Source organism: Rhinolophus sinicus, chromosome 16 (assembly GCF_057876585.1).
Source record: "Rhinolophus sinicus isolate RSI-liver-muscle chromosome 16, RSI-T2T, whole genome shotgun sequence".
In the NCBI taxonomy this organism is placed as follows: domain Eukaryota; kingdom Metazoa; phylum Chordata; class Mammalia; order Chiroptera; family Rhinolophidae; genus Rhinolophus; species Rhinolophus sinicus.
This window is the reverse complement of record NC_142516.1, coordinates 93,798,395-93,815,536: the sequence shown is the minus strand read 5'-3', so window position 1 is coordinate 93,815,536 and position 17,142 is coordinate 93,798,395. Positions and strand designations below refer to the sequence as shown.

The 17,142-nt window shown below is 36.3% G+C and overlaps 1 protein-coding gene and 1 long non-coding RNA gene across 3 annotated transcripts in view; one reads left to right on the top strand and one right to left on the bottom strand.

Annotated features, from left to right (window-relative positions):
- Nucleotides 1–1,051: 1,051 nt before the first annotated feature.
- The window catches only part of LOC109449801 (uncharacterized), a 36,588-nt gene continuing 20,497 nt past the window's right edge, over nt 1,052–17,142 (bottom strand). For both annotated transcript variants that reach the window (XR_012495596.2, XR_002137756.3), the window contains exon 5: nt 1,052–15,795. This is a non-coding gene — a long non-coding RNA (uncharacterized LOC109449801). The remainder of the gene's footprint in view (nt 15,796–17,142) is intronic.
- Nucleotides 12,409–17,142, top strand: part of RASL11A (RAS like family 11 member A) — a 38,793-nt gene continuing 34,059 nt past the window's right edge. Inside the window, exon 1 of the mRNA XM_088793351.1 lies at nt 12,409–12,910. The gene's annotated coding sequence lies outside the window, so the exon portion shown is untranslated. The remainder of the gene's footprint in view (nt 12,911–17,142) is intronic.

Genomic DNA, 17,142 nt, shown 5'->3' with positions numbered 1-17,142 from the left:
TTCATCAAGTCCTGTTGTTATTAATTCCGGGATGCTGCACCATTCTTTGTCGTTTTCACTAAACCCTGCCTGGACCTTTGTAATAGTCTCTTTGTTAAACTGTCCTCAAGTACCCGGTTTGAGGGTCCCTCTGTTTCCTGCCACGAACTTGACTGACACCACCAGGCTCTGCGCACAGCACCAAAGTTACTAAAATAAAGAACACATAGTTCTCGACCTCAAGGAACTCATGTGTCTTACAGAGGCAAGGATTAGGTAGAAAGACACTTGAAATTATATGTAATGAAAAAGCATAATACAATGGTACCTCGGTTATCGAACATCTGCATTGACAAACATTTTGGTTTACGAACGCCGTAAAATTTTATGGATCTATGGTATCATTAGATAGTAAAATTCATGCTAAATTTGCAGTTTTAGGGGTTGATTTTAAAGGTCTGGAATGGATTAATCCATTTTGCATTACTTTCTATGGGGAAACCGTGCCTCGGTTTTGAAACATTTCAGAACTCGAGCGGTCTTCCGGAACGGATTACATTAGAAAATCGAGGTACCACTGTAGGGGCATACGTGAGGTACACTGTTGCCACCAAAGAGAGAATGATCGACTATGCCTTCCAGATGGGGGTTGGAGTGGGGGAACCTGAAATACTGCTCCCAGATGAAAGATTTCAACTGGTTCTTAAAGAATGAGTGGAAAGTTAGGTATATCTCCTTTTTGCACCCACACAGATTAGGAGGTTCTTTGATTCTCCCAGGTGCCAAAAATGTGTCCAGCAGATGTGACTAAAGAAGAGGGAGTCCAGAGAAGAGAAATGCACTGTGCCACTCTAAGAGAGGAAGAGGGCATCGAGAATAGAGGTTGTGAGGAGGTGAAGCAAAGAGCAGCTCCCATTCCACTCCAAGAGTTTCCTTCTGCACTGCCCTGCCCCACAGCAATTAATGCAACCGCACGGTTTATCCTAGTTCTAACCAGAACTGGGTAACTGCAACAGGTTGACACTAGCACCACTCTAACTGGTCTACCAAAGAAGTGCAATACAATGGGCTATTAACATTTAATAAGTTTGTTTATTAAATCTTTATCAATCTAACAAGCTACAGGAAATAGGACAGAGGATCATATTAAACAAGACCATGAAGTTACAATCAGCAAAATCCAAACTGTGGAACACTCTACAGGACAAACAGGTTCAGTTCACAAATAAATTGCAAGAGGAGAAAAGGATTTTGAAGAAATTGATAGATTAAAAGAGATCTAATGTGGGATATAAAACTGAAAGCAAAAAATCAACAAGACAAACAAATAAGCAAAAACTTAGACACAGACAACAGCTTAGTGGTTACCAGAGGGTATGGGGGGCAGTATAGGGGGGTGGTAGATGAGGTTAAAGGGGGTCAGAGGTGACGGGAGGAGATTTGACTTTGGGTGGTAAACACACAATGCAATATATAGATGATGTATTACAGAATTGTACACTTGAAACCTATATAATTTTATTAACCAACGTCTCACCCCAATAAGTTTAATGAAAAAAGAAATCTAAATGACGTATCAAAACTATCATAAGTGGTCCTACGTGAATCTTCATCCAAACTATTTAAAAATTATGAGACAATTGGGGAAAATGTGATCAGTAACTGGATACTGATGATATTAAGAGATTGTTAATTATTCAAAGTGTCATAATAGCATTTGGGTTATTTCTTTTAGAGATGCATATTGAAATATTTATAGATGAAATAAGCTGATGACTAAGATTTGCTTCAGAATAATTTAGAAGACAAGGAAGTGGGTTTTGGCATGGATAAAACAAGATTAGCTATGATTTGGTAACTACTGATACTGGGTCATTTGTACATAATGGTTCATTATACTAGTATGTTTTATATGTTTCAGTTTGTATAATAAAATTTGTAAAAGATCTTTAGCAAGCACTGTAAATGTATGAAGCATGAGAGTTTGATGTGGGGTTCAAAGAAGTCTTCTCAGGATGGGGTGAGGTTATCTGAGTGGACAGCACGATGATTGTTACTTCACACTTTTGATCAGGGTCATTGGAGATATGGACTTTGCCCATTGGGAGGTGGAATGTCTATCATTTATTTTTTTAAATTGAGATATAATTGACATATAACATTGTATTAATTTCGGGTGTACATGATTTGATATATGTATATATTGCAAAATGATCATCAAAATAAGTCTAGTTAACATCCATCACCACAGTTACACTTTTTTTTTCTTCTGATGCGAACCTTTAAGACTTACTCTCTTATCAAGTTTCAAATATACAACACAGTATTATTACCATAGTCAACATACTGCACATTATGTTCCCATAATTTGCTTTTATAACTGAAAGTTTGTACCTTTTGACCCCCTTCATTCATTTTCTCCCACCCCCATCCCTCACCTCTGGCAACCAGAAATCTGTTCTATCAATGAGCTTTTCTGTTTTCAGATTCCACATCTGAGTCATATCATATGGTATTTGTCATTCTCTGACTTATTTTGTTTAACATAATGCCCTAAAAGTCCATCCACACTGTCATAAGTGGCATTTCCTTCTTTTTGTGGCTGAATAATACTCTGGTGTGTATTTCTTTATCCATCGATGGACACTTAGGTTATTTCCATGTCTTGGCTGTTGTAAATAAAGCTGCAATGAACGGGGGGGTGCAGGTATTATTTTAGCATTTTTGTTTCCTTTGGCTAAATACCCAGAAGTGGAATTGCTGGATTATATAGTAACTCTATTTTAATTTTTTGAGGAACCTCCATACTGTTTTCCACAGCGATTGTGCCAATGTACATTCCCACCAACAGTGCACAAGGATTCCCTTTTCTTCATGTCCTTCCCAACTTGCTATTTCTTGTCTTTTTTATAATGGCCATGCTAACTGGTATGAGGTGGTATCTCATAGTGGTTTTGATTTGCATTTCCCTGTTGATTAGTGATGTTGAGCACCTTTTCACGTACCTGTGCATTCAACTGTTTCTTTATGATTGGATTTACAATCTTTATGATTGTGATTGAGCTGCTTCCAGGTTACAGTAGGAACAAGAACCTTAAAGAGAAAGACCTGTCCCTAATATCCTCATCCAAGATGTAGCAAAATGGTATGGTGTGCAGGATGAAAATTATGACTGCCCAGAGCTTCCCAAACTTCAATTATGTTACACATCATCATCTGGGGTCTTTGTTAAACTTCAGTCTCTGATTCAGTAGGTCTGGTGGGGTGAGATTCTGAATTCTAACAAGATCCCAGGTGATGTTGTTCTTGGACCCCAATTTGAGTACAAGGCATAGTTCTGTGGTTCACCAAATTGTTACAGTTTAGAATCACCTGGGGGCTTTTAAGAAATACTAATGGCTAAGTCCCTCTCCTAGAGATTCTGATTTAATTTAACTGGGGCTTGGTTATCATTTTTAAAAAGTCTTCCATATAATAATAATGATTCCTTAGAGGAATATATTTAGGACAAAATGACATAGTTGATTATTTCCAATTCATTAATGATACATTTTGAATCAACTATTCATTCAATCATTCATTCATTTATTCAATTTCCAAACTCTGATTGAGAGTTCTATTTTAGAGAAATTATGTCTGTGAATTTTTCATTTTTCAGAGAGTTTTTAGCATCTTCTAGAAATATCTACATGCTTCCTGCTGCATTTTCACTGGGTTCCTACGTATGAGATTAGACTGAAGAGCATCCTTCCCACAAATGTCACACCAAGCTGCTACTTTTGAACTAGACAATAGCAAAGGAGAACAAAATTAAGTAGTCTAGACAAAGAAGAAAAAATATCTATTTTCAGTTTATATTTTATTAGCAGTGACTTGCCAGTGAGAGGATATGTTAAAATTATTCAGAAAAAAAAGTTTTATGGAAATCTTCTTTGTTCGTTTCCTGAAGAATTATGCACTTAACTAAAATTATAGATAACTTCAGCAGTGGGCCAGAGATGTAGGCCCTTTGCATCTGTCGACCCCTAGTAAGAAAATAACTACCAAGAAGTCTCTTGGTGGCTAACAGGGCTCAAATGGGAGCCTCCGCAGCTATTTCTAAATAGGGGCCTCTCACATAAGCCATACTTCGGGGAGAAGCCTGCACTGTGTTCCTACTGTCTGAGCCAACCCATGTAAAGGAGTTCCTGGAATCCTATTTCAACCAATAGGACTGAGACTTTCCGCATCCAATTGGAGCTGTGTGGCTATATGCTCATTAGCATCTTCACTGACCAATCAGAGCAGCTCCATTCTGACCAATCAGGACAGTGATTTTTGGAACAATCAAACTGTGGGGATTTGGAATCCTCATTTGCATGAGGAAGGACCAATCAGGAACCAGGGGCAGAGACTTCTCTCTATACTAGTCAGCTCCCCATTCACTCAGAGAGCATACTTTCCCTTTCCACCGAAGATGAAGATGGAAGACTGCATTTCCCTGGTTGGAGCTGAAACACCAAAGATGTCTCACCAGAGCAGAGTGGAGAAAAGCAGGCAAGCAGAGCAGAGAGGAGTGGAGTGGAGCTCTCTATCCAGAGAGGGGCCTCGCCCCAGGGCCACCTTGCAGCCATGCTGTTTCTCAGCTGTATTATTTCATAATTGAGCAATAATGCTATTGAGTGGTTCCACAACTGTGCTGTATCACAACTGAGCTGTCTGCACTGAATAAATTTTCCTTTTTCACTGCACCCCAAATTGGGGATTCCTGTTGGTGTTGAATTGGCGCCAACAAACATCAGCTGACACATTTATCCAATGTTTTCAGAAAAGACAGTAGGAATATGAAGTTTCAGTCTTTCTATGAATGTCCTTATAGCTGTCTCCTTATGTGCATGTGCAAAAGTTGTTGTAAGGGTATATTCCAGTGGAATTGCTGTGTTATAAGGTGTGTGAATGTTCAACTAGTAAGATATTTCCAAGTTGTCTCCGAAGTATTTCTATATATTTATCGTCCCAACAGCAGTAAGAGTTTCTACTGATCTGAGACTTGTGATTACAAAACTGCTCTATTGCCAAAATGACAGAGCACTTCACAGACAGCAGCCAGGAAAAAAAGGAAAGTACTTTGCACTTTGAGATAAACGAAAAATAACAGGGGCATCCTAACTGGTTTGGGTCTCCAAGATATTCAAATATCCTATAAGCCAGGATTTCTGAAAACAATTTTATTCTTGATTTTGCTATTTTGATATCTGAGAATATGTCTATTGTCACCATTAACAAAGTAACATAAATTTGGGAATCATGATAACTTTGTGGTTTATTTGATTAAACATTGGTCAGGTTCTCTATTTGGGGAGTGAGTCCTTATGAAGTCTGACTTCCTTGTTCTCTTGCAACTACCTTCCCTTTCAAAATCTTCTGTCTCTGAGTCTTTCTTTGCGCAAAGAAGTAAAGAACACCAGTAAAGGTAATAACGTAGGTAAATACAAAAGTCAGTATTATTGTATTTTTGGTTTTTAACTCCTTGTTTTTTTCCAATATGATTGAAAAGACAAATGTATAAACAAATTATATATCTATGTCAACACACAGTGTAAAAATATGTAATTTGTGACAATAACATAAAAGGGGGGACATAACATATATGGAATTACATAGGAGCAAAGTTTTGTATACTACTAAAACTAACTTGGTATAAATTCAAACTATTTATAGATTGTTAAAAATAACAATATTAATTGTAATCCCCAGAGCAATCAATGAGAAGAGAATCAAAACAGCACAATGGAAAAAAGTTAAATACAAAAGAAGGCATGAATGAGGGAGGAACAAAAAGGATGTAAGATACATACAAAGCAAATAGCTAAATGGCTAGAGTAAGTCCTTCTTTATCAATAATTACATTAAGTGGGGGCCAACCCGGTGGCTCAGGCACTTAGAGCTCCATGCTCCTAACTCCGAAGGCTGCCGATTTGATTCCCACATAGGCCAGTGTGCTCTCAACCACAAGGTTGCCAGTTCAGTCCCTCGAGTCCCGCAAGGGATGGTGAGCTCTGCCCCCTGGAACTAAGATTGAACATGGCACCTTAAGCTGAGCTGCCTCCCGGGTGGCTCAGTTGGTTGGAGCGCGTCCTCTCAACCACAAGGTTGCTGGTTCGACTCCTGCAAGGGATGGTGGGCTGCGCCCCCTGCAACTAGCAACAGCAACTGGACCTGGAGCTGAGCTGCGCCCTCCACAACTAAGACTGAAAGGACAACAACTTGACTTGGGAAAAAAAAAAAGTCCTGGAAGTACACATTGTTCCCCAATAAAGTCCTGTTCCCCTTCCCCAATAAAATCTTAAAAAAATAATAATTACATTAAGTGAAAATGCATTAAACTCTCCAATGAGAAGGCAGAGACTGCCATAACACATTAAAAAACATCTAACTATATGCCATCTACAGGAGGTTCATTTTAGATCCAAAGACATAAATAGGTTGAAAATGAAAAAATGAATAAAGATTTTATTACAAATAATAAATAAAATAAAGCTGGGTGTCTATACTAATATCAGATAAAATAGACTTTAAGAAAAAAATTGTTATAAGACACAAAGAAAGACATTATACATTGATAAAAGTGTCAAACCATCAAGAAGTTATAGCAATTACATCTAATAAAAGAGCTCCAAATAAAAGAAGTTCAAAATATACGAGTAGCTCCAAATAGAAAACCTAATAAAATAGTTCCAAAATATATAAAGCACCTAATTAAAACATCTAACAGAAGAGTTCCAAAATATCTGAGGCAAAAACAGACAAAATTAAATGGAGAAATAGACAACACTGCAATAATAGTTGGAGATTTCAATACACTATTTTCAATAATGGATAGACCAACTAGACAAAAGATCACCAAGGAAATAGAGGACTTGAACAACACTAAACCAACTAGAACTGATATATGTAGAACACTCCATCCAAAATAGCAGAATATACATTCTTCTTAAGCACACACGGAACATTCTCCAGAACAGACTATATGTTAAGCCACAAAACAAGTCTTAATACATTTTAAAAGACTGAGATTAAACAAAATATCTTATCTGGTCATAATGGAAGGAAACTAGAAATCAATAACAAAAGAAAATCTGAAACTTTTTAAAATGCATGAAAATTAAACAAAACACTCTTAAACAACAATTGTTGTCAATGAAGAAATCACAAGAAAAATTTTTTCTAATTTGAGGCAAATGAAAGTAAAAATACAACATACCAAAATCTATGGGATGCAGCTAACCAGTGCTCAGAGGGAAACTTATAGTTGTAAATGACTACATTAAAAAAGAAAAAAGACCTATAACCTAATTTTATACCTTAAGAAACTAGACAAATAAGAGCAAACTAAATCCAAATCAGAAGAAAAAAAAAAAATGATTAAAGTGGAGATAACCAAAATAGAGAATAGAAAAATAAGAGGAAAAATCAAGGAAACCAAAAGTTGGTTCTTTGCATAGATTGACAAAATTGACAAACCTTTTGACCAAGAATAAAAAGGAGCACACTCAGATTACTAAAACCAGAAAACAAAGTGGGGACATTACTACTGACATTACAGAAATAAAAAGTATTATTTAAAAAAACACTACGAACAATTAAACTCCAACAAAATAGAGAACCTAGATGAAATGCAGAAATTCCTCAAAACACCCAAAGTACCAAAACTGACTCAAGAAGAAATAGAAAATCTTAACAAATCTATAGCAAGTGGAGAGATTCAATCACTGTTCAAAAAATTGCCAACAAAAAAACAGGGACAGATGGTTTCACTGGTGAATTTCATCAAATATTTAAAGAAAAATTGACACCAATCCTTCTCAAAGTCATCCAAAACACAGTACAGAAGGGAACACTTCCTAAACCCTTCTATGAAGTTAGCATTACCGTAATATCAAAGCCAAACAAAGACATCACAAGAAAAGGAAACTTCACACCAGTACCACTTATGAATATAGATACAAAAATCCTCAAAAAAATACTAGCAAACAAGGGTGATTCAACATTCGAAAATCAATAAAAATACAGAACATTAATATAATGAAGGGAGGGGACACATGATTATCTCAGATGATGAAGAAAAAGCCTTTAACACAATTCAACACCCTTTCATGATAAAAGCACTCAACAAACTAAGAATAGAAGACAACTTCCTCAATATGGTAAAGGGTATGTTAGAAAACCCACAGCAAACACTACACTTAATGGCCTGAAAGCTTTTCCCATGTAATGAGGAGAAAGAAAAAAAAAAAGCCCATTTTCACTACCTTCTAGTCAACATTGTACTGAAGGTCCTAACTAGAGCAATTAGGCAAGAAAAAAGTAAATAAAAAGCATCCAAATAGGAAAAGAGCAAGTAAATCTACTCAAAGAGGATATGACTTTATATATAGTATCTCCTAAAGAATCCACAAGAAAAGTTTAAAGCTATTAAATAGCTGCAACAAACTTATGGGATACAATGTCAACATACAAACATCAGATGTATTTCTATACATTAACAATGAACAATCCTAAAAGGAAAGTAAGGAAACAATACCATTTATTAAAAACCATAAAAAAGAATAAAATCCTTAGGAACAAATTTAACCAAAGAGGTTCAAGACTTGCACACTACAAAACTACAAAAACATTGTTGAAATAAAAGATGACCTAAATACACAGAAAGAAGTCTTGTGTTCATGGATTGGAAGCCTTAATATTAATATGGCAATTATCCCCAAAGTGATAGATTCGGTGCAATCTTTATCAAATTCCAACTGTCTTTTTATTTTCCCAGAAGGGGACAAGCTGATCCTAAAATTTATGTGGAATTTCAAGGAACTCTAAATAACCAAAGAAATCTTGAAAAGGGATAAAAATTGGAGAACTCACATCTTCCTATTTTAAAACTTACTACAAAGCCACAGTGATCAAAACAGTGTGGTACTTGTGTAAGGCTAGATATATACATCAATGGAATAGAATTGAGGATCCAAAGATAAACCCATAAATCTACAGTCAACTGAACGTTTAAATGAATGCCAAGATCAGTTAGTAGGGAAAAAAATATTTTCAACAAATAGTGCTGGGACAATTGGATATCCGTATGTAAAAGAATCAACCTGGACACTTACCTCACACATGTGCATATACAAAAACCATCCCTAAATATGAGGTGTGATAAAAAAAAATATGGTGAATGGTGCTGCCGAGTGCCATCCAACAGAAAGGCAGGGATCTTCAATACGGGCGGCAGTGCGTAGAACCTTAGTAACAGTGTGTGACAAATTTCAACTTGTTTGGTGCAGTCAGTCAGGTGTGAGCTATGGTTGAGAGAAGGTGTGTTTTAAAGTGTGCTGTAAATCATCCTCCATCATGACAATGCTCTGTGTCACACATTGCTTCTGGTACAGCAATTTCTGTCAAATAAAAACATTACGGTGTGTCCTCATCCAACTTATTCACCAGATCTGGCACCGTGTGACTTCTGGCTCTTCCCCAAAGTCAAAATTATTCAGGACATTGAGGCAGCCACGACAGTGCAACTCACAAAAGAAGACTTCAGAACTGCTTCAGAAAGTGGCAAGAACGATGGGATAAGTGTGTTTGAAGTGAGGGGGAGTATTTTGAGGGGGATTAATGGCAATGTGTCTTTTACTATAATAATTTTAACACTCACTGTATTGTTTGATCACATCTCGTATATGAAAGTCCTAAATGTCCTAAATGTAGTTAAAACTATAAAATTCTTAGAAAACATGAGATAAACATTCATTACCTTGGATTTGGCAATGGTTTCTTAGATATGAAACAAAAAGCACAAGCAATGAAAGAATAAACAGATAAATTGGACTTCATCCAAATGAAAACTCTTGAGCCTCTACGGACACCATTAAGGAAGTGAAAAGACAACCCAATGGAATAGAAGAAAATGTTTGCAAATCATGTATGTGATAAGGATCTAGTATCCAGAGTATATAAAGAACACTTACCATGCAACAACAAATGATAACACAAATTAAAAGTGAGCAAAGGACTTGAGTAGCTATTTCTCCAAATAAGACAGAAAAAAGGCCAATAAACACATCAACATCATTAGTCTTTGGGAAAATGGAAGCCAAAATGAAAAATAACAATTGTTGGCAAGGACATAGAAAATTGGAACACTTGTACATTGCTTCTGAGAATGTAAAACGATGCAGCTGCTGTGGAGAACAGTTTGGTGGTTCCTCAAGAAGTTAAACAAAGAATTAACAGATGCCCCAGCAATTCCACTCTTAGGTGGAATTCCCAAAAGATCTGAAAACAGAAACTTGAACAGATACTTGTATGTCAATTTTCATTGTAGCATTATTCAAAATAGCCAAAAGGTGCAAACAACCCAAATGTCCATCAACTGATGAACAGATAAACAAAAAGTATATCCATACAATGGAATATTTAGCCATAAAAAGAATTGAAATTCTTACTGATATTGCAACATGGGTAGACCTCGAAAAACACTATGCTAAATGAAAGTCCTTAAGTTCTTTAGATGGGAGCTAAAGACAGAATTTTTTGATCACTAAAATAAAATGCCACCCACTCAAAATTCTAGAACAGAAAATTATTTTCCTTTGAAATGTGGATAAGGGGGGGAAAAGAAAACAAAGAAACAAAGGAATGGGGATAAGACAGACAGTGCTAAAAATTCTATGCCTCTTCTAAGCTTTTCATGAGAATTAATTAAAATATTTGAGGGGTGGGGAAAAGGCAATGCTGAAATCCATTATCCTACTAGCACAATATTCAATGTGTTCTTTTGTGCCTAGTTTCTTTCATTGAGCATAATGTTTCTGAGGTTCATTCATGTTGTGACATGTATCAGTATTTCATTCCTTTTCCCTGTCAAATAGTATTCTATTATATGGATATACTACATTTTGTTTATCCATTCACCAGTTGATGGGCATTTAAGTTGTTTCCACTTTTTGACAATTGTGAGTACGGCTATTCTGAATATTCAACATAAAAATCTTTATGTGAACATGTTTTCATTTCTCTTTGGGAGATACCTACGCGTAGAATGGCTGGATCGTATGGTTATTCTATATTGAATCTTCGGAGGAACTGCCAAACTATTTTCCAAAGTGGCTGCACTATTTTACATTCTCATCAGCAGTGTATGAGGGTTTCATTTTCTCCACATCCTCGCCACCACTTGTTCATGTTGTTCATGTCTTTTTTATTACAGCCAGTACAGTGGGTGTAAAGCAGTATCCCACTGTGCTTTTGATTTGCATTTTCTTAGTTACTGCTATTAAGCATCTTTTCAGCTATTGACCATTTGTGTACCTACTTTTTTTTTTTTCAAAGGACTTTATTGGGGAACAGTGTGTACTTCCAGGCCTTTTTTCCAAGTCAAGTTGTTGACTTTCAATCTCAGTTGTGGAGGGTGCTGTTCAGCTTCAAGTTGTTGTTCTTTCAGTCTTAGTTGTGGAGGGCATAGCTCAGCTCCAGGTCCAGTTGCTGTTGCTAGTTGCAGGGCGTACAGCCCACCATCCCTTGTGGGAGTTGAACCGGCAACCTTGTGGTTGAGAGGATGCGCTCCAACTGAGCCATCTGGGAGGCAGCTCAGCTCAAGGTGCTGTGTTTAATCTTAGTTGCAGGGGGCGCTGCCCACCATCCCTTGTGGGACTCGAGGAACTGAACTGACAACCTTGTGGTTGAGAGCCCACTGGCCCATGTGGGAATCGAACCGGCAGCCTTCAGAGTTAGGAGCATGGAGCTCTAACCGCCTGAGCCACCGGGCCGGCCCCTGTGTATCTACTTTTTACAAATGTCTGTTCAAACCCTTTGCCCATTTGAAATAAACTAGGTCTTTTTGAGTTGTTAGGGTTCTTTATGTTAGAGATAAGTCCCTTATTGAATATATAATTCATGAATATTTCTCCCATTCTGCGGGCTTTTTCACTTTCTGGAAAGTGTTTTTTGAAATGCAAAAGTTTTAATTCCGAAAAGTCTTAATTTATTATATTTTACCACTGTGCTTTCTGATATTTCTAAAAAATCATTGCCTAACCCAAAGTCACAAAGTCCATGTTTTGTCCTAAAGTTGACAGTTTTAGCTGTTACATTTTGAGTAAATTTTAGGGTGTGGTGTGAGGTTGGGGGTCTAAATTATTATTATTATTATTTTACATGTGTGCATGTCCAACTGTCCCAGAACTGCTTTTTTAAAAAGTTTATTGGGGCAACAATGGTTAGTGAAGTGACACAGGTTTCAAGTGTACAATTCTGTAATACATCATCTATATATCACATTGTGTGTTCACCACCCAGAGTTCCAGAACCATTTTTGAAGACTCCTTTTTCTCCATTGGGTTTTCTTGGTGCCTTTGCCAAAAATCAACTGACTATAAATGTAAGGTTTTGTGGATTTCTTAATTCTATTCCTTTGATCTATAGTCTATCTTTATGACAGTACTACTCTGTCATGGTTACTGTAGCTTTGTATTAAATTCTGAAATCAGGAAGTGCAGGTCTTTAAACTTGACCCTTCTTTTTCAAGATTGTTGGGACTATTCTGGGTCATTTGCATTTCCATAAAAATTTTAGCTTGTCAGTTTCTGCCCTCGCCCCTCCCCCCAAAAAAACCAGAGATTTTAATAGGTTTTGCATTGAATATCCAGACCATGTGGTTTGGGCGGTTTTTGGTTTGGGTTTGTTTGTTTTTGCTATCTAAAAATACTGTCTTTTTTTTTTTCTTTTAAAGATTTTTTTATTGGGGAAGGGGAACAGGACTTTATTGGGGAACAGTGTGTACTTCCAGGCCTTTTTTCCAAGTCAAGTTGTTGTCCTTTCAATCTCAGTTGTGGAGGGTGCCGTTCAGCTTCAAGTTGTTGTCCTTTCAGTCTTAGCTGTGGAGGGCGCAGCTCAGCTCCAGGTCCAGTTGCCGCTGCCGTTGCTAGTTGCAGGGGGCACAGCCCACCATCCCTTGCGGGACTTGAGGAACCGAACTGGCAACCTTGTGGTTGAGAGCCCACTGGCCCATGTGGGAATCGAACCGGCAGCCTTCAGAGTTAGGAGCATGGAGCTCTAACCGCCTGAGCCACCGGGCCGGCCCCAGAATACTGTCTTTTAATCTATGAAAATAGGATGTTGTTCCATTAATTTAGGTCTTCTTTAATTTCAATAATTTATAATTTAAGTATAGAAATCTTACACTTGTGCTACATTTATTCCAAAGCATGTCATTCTCTTTTATGCTATTGTGAACAGAATGGCTTTCTTAATGTTATTTTTGGACTACTAATTATAGTGCATAGAAATACAATTGGTTTTTGTATATTTTGTTCAACCTGTAGTTGGTTGAACTAGTATATTCTTTCTTTTAGTTTATAGTGGGTTCTTCAGGATTTCCTATATACAAGATTGTGTGTCACTGGAAATACAGAGAGTTTTGCTTCCTTCTTTCCAAGCTGGATGCCTTTGTTTCCTTGCCTAAACACTCAGGCTAGAACCTCCAGTACAACATTGAATAGAAGTGGGGAGAGTGGACATCTTGTCTTGTTTCTGATTTTAAGGGAAAATCTTTTAGTCTTTTGCTATTTATTAATAGTATGATGTTAGCTGTAGGATTTTCACAGTTGCTCTTTATCACGTAGAGGAAGTTCCTTTCCAGTTCTAGTTTGTTGACAGTTTTCACCAATAGGTGCTGGGTTTTTCAAATGCTTTTCTGTGTCTATTGTAATCATGTGGTTTTTGCCCTTTATTTTATTAATATATTACAGTAATTTATCTTCAGATGTCAAACTAGCCTTGAATTCTTGTGATAAATTTCATTTGGTCAAGATGTATAATCCTTTGTATATGTTGTTGGATTGAGTTTGCTAGTATTTTAAAGACTTTTTTGTTTGTTTGTTTGTTTGTTTGCATCTATATGAATGGAGGATATTGGTTTGTAGTTTTCCTATAACATCTTTGGTCTCGGTATCAGGTAATACTACCTCATAGAATCAGTTGGAAAGTTTTCTCTCTTCTTCTGCCTTCTGGGAAAGTTTGTGAAGGATTTGTAATTAATTTTTTATTAAATGTTAAGTAGAATTCTTCAGTGAAATCATCTGGGCCTAGACTTTGTGGGAAAATTTTAAATGATTGATTCAATCACTTTACTTGTAATGAGTCTATTCACATTTTCTATTTTTTGAGTCAGTTTCAGGAGTCTTTCTAGCAATTTGTCCGTTTAATGTAAGTTGTCTAATTTGTTGACATACAGTTGTTTATGGTGTTCCTTTATAATCCTTGTAATTTCTGTAGTCAGTAGTGATGCCCCTCTTTCATTCCTGGTTTTAATAATTTGAGTTTTCACTTTTTTTTTCTGGTCAGTGTAGCTAAAATTTGTTAATTTTGTTGCTTTTCAAAACACCAACTTGTTTTCATTTATTTCCTCTGTTGTTTTTGTTTTCTATTTCATTTGTTTCCTCTCTATTCTTTACTATGTCCTTCTTGCTTGCTTTGGGTTTTGTTTCTTTTTTGCATTCTAAACTTGTTACTTATTTGAGATATTTTTTCTAATATAAGATTTACAGGGGGTGGTGGGTGAGCAAAGTGGGTAAAAAGGGTGAAAAGGTACAAAATTCCAGTTATAAAACAAATCATGGAGATGTAATGTACATCATGGTGACTACAGTTAATTATATTGCACTGCATATTTGAAAGTTGCTAACAGAGTAGATCTTAAAAGTTGTCATCACAAGAAAAATATTTCATAACTATGTATGGTGACAGACATTAAAGAGACTTATTGTGGTCTATCATTTCACATATACAAATATTGAATCATGTTGTACACCTGAAACTAATATAATGTCAATTACACCTCAATAAAAAAATTTACACAATAAATTTCCCTGTAAGCTCTGCTTCACTGCATCCCATGAATTTTGGTATGTTTTATTTTCATTCATCTCAAAGTATTTTCTAATTTCAATTATGATTTCTTCTTTGGTCCACTGGTAACTTACAGTGTTCCCTGTAATTTCCACAAGGTTGTGATTTCCAAAATTTTCCTTATGTTTCCATTGTGGTCTGACAACATACTCTGAATGAATTCAATTATTTTAAAATTTTTGAGACTTGTTTTATGGCCTGGATATGTTCCATCCGGGAGAATATTCCATAAGCACTTAAGAAGCTTTCTATTCTGTTACTGTTGTTTGAATGTTCTATGGATGTCAGTTAGTCTAGCTGGTTGATAGCACTGTTTAAGTGTTCTCTATTCTTGCTAACTTTCAGTCTGGTTGTTCTATCCACTATAGAGATGGGGTATGGAAGTCTCCAACCATTATTTTTGAATTTTCTATTTCTCCCTTCAATTAGCTTCTTTAATTGTAAAACTAACCTCAGAGTAATCTTTTACAAAAAATAAGTCAGATTACGTCACTCTTTAAAATCCTCTAATGCCATCCCACCTAGCTCAGAATACAAACCAAAGTCCATACAACGCCTAAAGGTCCAATAAATGAGTCCCCCATTACCTCTTACTGCATCCCACACTATCTCCTCCTTTCCTCTTCTATCCAGCCATTGCCAACACCCCACCCCCAATGCTGCTTAAACACGTCAGGCACTGTTTATCCACAGGGTCTTGGCACTTGCTGTTCTCTTTGCTTGAAATGCTCTTCTCTTAGGTATGTGCATGACTTCCTTCAGATCTTTGTTCAAATATCCTTCTCAGTGAGGTCTTCTCTGGTCACTCTATTTTAAATTGTAATGTCTTATCATTCCCTTTCCTGCTTCATTTTTCTTCTCCATAGCACTGGTCTCCATCTGTCAATAATGTATAAATTGTAACATAATAATGCACATAGTATATTATTTATTATCTGTCATTTCCCACTAGAATGTAAACTTCAAGAGCACAGGGATTTCTGTCTGTTTTATTTATTCCCCTGTACCTCCAGCACTAGATCAGTGCCTGTTACACAATAGGTGTTCAATAAACGTATGTTCTATGAATGAATGAATGCTCTGAGCACTGTTTGAGGAAACCAGTCAGCGGGGCAGCAGATTAACTTGGATTCACTATCAATCTCAAGTGGACCCTAAATATAAACTCATTCTGTTACCAAAGATTCTGCAACTGTGAACAACCATTTTTTAAAAATTCTACTAAAAGTACTCATATTAACACTGATCCAATTGGGCCAGCTTATTGCTCCCTTCCATTTCCATCTTTCCCATCTCTGTTTCCAATTATTTTCTGAGCATTTACTATATGTTAAGCACTAGATATAAAGTAGTACATCTGTAGTGACAAAGTCATTACCTTTATGAAGCTTACATTATAATTTTCTGAAATTCACTGTGCAAAAGTAATCAGACCACTAGCCCTAGAAGCTCCCTATCCAGTTTACTCCTCAGTTTCAAGTATCTTCTCTTAGATCAACTAAAATTAAGAATTCTAGTAAATGTTTTAAACTTGACTTTACCAATTTCATGCACACAAATCAGCTTTCAAATACTACAGAAACCAAGTTTTAAGCATCACAGATGTTTAAAAACTAGTTTGAAGAAAACAGTTGGCAGTGGAATTGCATCTATACAATTTGAAAGCTTAGTGCAAATTAGCAGTAGTCTGACAAAGGTTCTTCACATAACATTTTATGCTTCAGCTACAAATCCCAGTGCTGAAACTTTTAAAAGCATTTTGTATCAATTATTTTGCAGGAATATATTGATGTCATTGTGGTTCATTATAATGGTTAAAGTTATTGTCAGTTTTCCCAAAAAAAAGTCTATTTTAACAATTCCTGGCATATATGAAATGGTAGCCAGAGTAATTTTTCTAATGGCTAAAAAGGTTTTAGTCTTTTGTCAGCAAGTACTGTAGTTAGAATATTTCAACCACAGATTCTTCTTATTTCATCAGAGTACAGCCAAGTCCTGAATGAGACTCAGAGGCAGACAGGACACTGTGCCAGTCAGCAGAAAATTTTGAATCTACTCATAGCACATAAGCCTAATTGCTCACCTATTTCATTTGACAACCAGAAAGACTATTCTGAGAAAACTTTAGTGGGTTTATTTTTAAAGCATCTCCAAGATACATTTTTAACAAGCATAACCAAGAGCTAGTTCCCTATCTGATTGTCCCACAAAATTTGACCTGACTCA